Consider the following 4,626-nt stretch of genomic DNA (forward strand, 5'->3'; position numbering starts at 1 on the left):
TTACATCTCCCCGCGTCACTGTGCCGATCGTGGATGTGGGCTGGTGGTGAGTGTGAGGCGGGAAGGAGGTGCGGCGCGTAGAGCGTGGATGCGGGCAGGCGGGTCTGGCAGCGGTGAGTGAGTTGGGGAGGAGGTGTGGCGCACAGCGTTATGGAGCCGTGAACAGGGCCAACTGATCGGAAGCCGATTAATCGATTATTGAAAAAGTTGACAACTTTTTCAATAATCGATTATGTCGATTAGTTGTTGCAGCCCTAAATTTCAGACCTATCTCCTTACTCCCATTCACCTCTAAACTCCTAGAACGCCTCATCTACAACCGCCTGAGTTGCCACCTCGCTAATAACAACCTTTTGGACCCCTTTCAGTCCGGCTTTCGCCCCAAACACTCCACTGAAACCGCCCTCCTAAAACTCACCAATGACCTAATAACCGCTAAAAACAACGGCCACTATTCCTTACTCTTGCTATTAGACCTCTCTGCTGCTTTTGACACTGTTGACCACCCGCTGCTCCTCAAAAAACTCCACTCGCTTGGCCTACAAGACTCTGCTCTCTCATGGTTTTCATCCTACTTATCTACACGCTTCTTCAGTGTCACCTACAATTCTAACTCCTCCCCTTCTCTCCCTCTTTCTGTAGGGGTCCCCCAAGGCTCTGTCCTTGGACCCCTCCTCTTCTCCATCTACACCTCCTCCCTTGGTCAACTAATAACCTCACATGGCTTACTCCTCAATCCACCCTTTAGTGGTGCCCATGCTGACCAGATTTTTAAGTTCATGCAACACCATGTGCATGATATCCATAGTTACAGCCTTGCAACTGGTTTCATCACTCAGTAGTAACCACATACCTTCTCTGTAGTTGTTGTAGTCCATGACCACAATCTCTCCACCTTTGTCAGCTGGCTTGATTATAATCGATGTGTCTTGTTTGAGCTCCTTAAGGGCAACAAATTCCTCCTCGCTGAGGTTTGCATGTACCCTGCATTTGGAGGCAGAAGTAAGTACATCATGTTTAAGAGTCCTGGTATAGCTGTCGATCGAGTCGAAGATGCCAGGTGGTATGAACTTGCTCTTGAGTGGGTATGGGGCTGGCAGCATGGTCAGCAGGCATTTTGTTTCAGCTTGAGTGACCTTTTCGTATCTGAATACTTCCACTTCAAACCCGAATGGGTCAAATTTCTCAGTGGGAGAAAACGGAAGGCCTTTGGATAAGAGACGGCACTCACTGCTCGATTATTATTCTGGATGAGAGATTAATCACCGGGTTCTCCTGTTCTGTTTCCCACGATATGCTCTTGTTTGGACGCCTCCTGGTCTTCCGGATCCGCCGGGGCCATCTGCGTCTCCTGCCAAGTGAAAAGGAAGTATTGTATCCCCTGGTTGTAAAATACCAGTAGAAGGTCGCTGTCTGTAGATGGATTCTCTGTGGGTTGTTCACTATCTGTAGATGAAATGGCCAGGGCTCCGCGGTGTCTCGGGCGACCTCTCAACCCCGGTATATGGGTCTATTATGTCTGCAGTTGCTGTCCCTGAGCCAAGAGTAGACTCTTCTTCTTGATTGTGCTGGTTGACTTGGCGGAATTTGTCCCGTTTCATTTGTCTCTGCAACGAGGAGCTAGACAAAATTCTGCCACAGATTCATATACACTGTACAGTACTTACAGTTACACAAATCTGTCATAATTTGCGCCATTTGTTTCATAGACAGGAGACCGATAAATATTGTCTAATAGCAATCTGCATGAATTCCAAAGATTGTGAGATGCCCATGCATACATCAAAGACTAGTCAGTAATGTCTACAGCCAGCTCAACTGATATTGGAAGCTGTGGGTGATGTAACATACTTGTGACGGCAAGAAATGAGTTTTGGGTGAACTGACTCGCTTAATTTACGGACTAGGATTTAGCCCCCCTCTAGTTCAGCAGACCTTTGGGAGTCCTGTAATGGTCTTCCCAGTCTCAAGTCTCTGTCTGTAAGGAAACCTGCTTTTTAAAATGCCAGTTTACTACTACTACCCCCCCTTTATCTGAGAAAATGCAGTTCAGTTATAAAGATTTAGGCAGTAGTTGCTAGGACATCTTTTGCAGACAGTTTAAGGCACTGGGGACCTAAAATAGAAGTAGCTAGACTTCAAGTACTTAATAATGATACTTCATACTTGGAGCTGAACTGCAGGCTATTGCAGTGCTAGCACTAACTGTATGATCTGTCTGCAGAGCTTATATAACGTCTACACATGTTTGCATTTTTAAGTCCTGAATGTGACTTTTGAGATTGTTATCCAACAGAGCACGTTTTACACATTTCACAGTGAATGCTCTCATTTGAATGACCAAAGTGACTACCACATAAAGTTGTTGTTTTTTTGCAAGCTTTAAAATCATGAAATAATTTTTTGCCCCCAAAACATCATAAAACTTTTCATTTTAGACCTGCCCTTCGATATTTAGCATTGTGCTACTTCCTCAACCAGCAATGTTAAATAATTTATGCTGTCCAAAAACATATGACAATGGGTAGCAAAGACCATGAAATACACCGTATATGACAATTACCGGTGCCCAACAGCTGTTATTGCTCTGCTGGCAGAAGAAAGCAGAATCTCCAAAAATGTTCATATAGAATTCACCTGAGGTTATTTAAGATGCTCATAGACTGGTTGATTGCCATTTAATCCTACTGACATGGCAGATTTTAGACAACTGGTGTATTATTTGTACATGTACCTTTTTAAAACGTATGTCATATCACTTTTATGTCCCGCGAGCAATGAATTAAAGTGACACTAAACTTAGGAGTTAAATCCTAAAAATGCATTCAAGCACCTTAACCATTAACAAAGATGCCGCTCCCTTGATGGGCTGCAATCTCACGTTTAGTTTACTAGTGTGTATTGAGATTGTAGTCCATCACAAGAGCGAGTTTGGAGTGATGGCCACTTTACAACACACACAGGGACCATGGAGAACAAAAGTAGCCACCCTCCAGAAGGACAGTGTCGGCACCAATTCAGAGATGTTTTGAGGATACACAAAAGTAAAATTTTTGTTAATAGATAAGGTACTTTGAATGCAATTTTAAGATTTAACTCCTGAGTTTAGTGTCACTAAGTTTATATGGTCCACTTGTGTGCGGTAATTGTATTACCGGACATACTCCAACCAGTGCTTTCATGGGTTGGGGTTGAAGCCAGGAAATTGTATATTTGACATGCTTCTTCCACATGTCTGTGGTTGCTTTGCATTGTGGATACATATGTGCTCATGCACGTAAGTATTTACAATGTACGTGTTCTCCTGTTAGAAAGTGTATGTAATAGCAAAATAAAATTTAAAAAAACATATGCGGTACATTTGTGAAATACATGCACATTTCCCTCGGACCTCACCTTTCTTCCCCACATCCAATCACTATCCAAATCCTGCCGCCTTCACCTTTTGTAACATCTCCAAAATACGCCCCTTCCTCACCAATGAGACAGTAAAATTACTCATCCACTCACTTGTTATATCTCATCTTGACTATTGTAACTCCCTCCTCATTGGCCTACCTCTACACAGGCTATCCCCCTTCAGTCTATCATGAATGCAGCTGCTAGACTCATTCACCTAACCAATCACTCAGTGTCTGCAACCCCCCTCTGCCAATCCCTGCACTGGCTTCCAATAGCCCAAATACAATTTAAAATATGAATCACTTATAAAGCCATCCACAACTCTGCCCCCAGATATATCTCAAGCCTTGTCTCGAAGTATCACCCTAATCGTCCCGTCCACTTTTCCAAAGACCTCCTGCTTTCCAGCTCCCCGTCAACTCCTCCCATGCTCGCCTCCAGAACTTCACTAGGGCCTCTCCCATCCTATGGATCTCTCTACCTCAACCTGTCTGTCTGTCTACCACATCTCTTCAAGGAAGCCTATCCTACCTCAACCCAACCACTGAACTATCACATTCTCAAACAATTCATCCCCACACAGCTACCTCCTCATGTATCACTTCCCCCTCCCTTTTAGATTGTAAGCCCTCAGGGACAGGGCCCTCCTTACCATCTTGTCTTGAATTGTATTATGATAGTAATGTGTTCCTTATATTGTAAAGCGCTGCGCAAATTGTTGGCGCTATATAAATCCTGTATAGTAATAATAATCTTTTCCCTCTTTAAAAACCATACAAGTAAAGCATGTGTCTATTGATCTGTAAGAAACCTAACTACGTGTTTAAACGCCATGTTATCATCCCTGCCCCACAGAACACTTCTCGCATATGTCAGAGATATGAAGAGAGGAACATGTTCTTTAGCCCAAGAAAAGAGAACAGGGCAGAGCTGTTATCCTGGTTAGGATTTCAGTGCAGCAGAGGTGCAGTCCCTGGAATTCATAGAATTTATATATACTATCATAAGCACTCATTAGGAATCTGTCTCCCATCCGTGCAACAAATGGTTTTTGATTTGCCCCCGTGTTGTCGGCGCACACAGGAAGTTTGGGTTAGATTGGTTTCTAGCAGATCGACATATTTTTCTTTGCTTGCAGCATTGTTCGAGACAAAAATCAAAATGTGTTTCTATTCCACATATGTATTGCATTTTTTTTTTTGGGGGGGGGGGGGTTTTTTTTGA

General features: G+C 43.6%; 1 protein-coding gene across 1 annotated transcript in view; it reads left to right on the forward strand.

The window, feature by feature from the left end:
* The window catches only part of UBA6 (ubiquitin like modifier activating enzyme 6), a 79,107-nt gene that overhangs the window by 46,587 nt on the left and 27,894 nt on the right, over nt 1–4,626 (forward strand). The window lies entirely within an intron of this gene.

This window comes from Nanorana parkeri, unplaced genomic scaffold (genome assembly GCF_000935625.1).
Source record: "Nanorana parkeri isolate BGI_ZX_2015 unplaced genomic scaffold, ASM93562v1 scaffold421, whole genome shotgun sequence".
Classification (NCBI taxonomy): Eukaryota; Metazoa; Chordata; class Amphibia; order Anura; family Dicroglossidae; genus Nanorana; species Nanorana parkeri.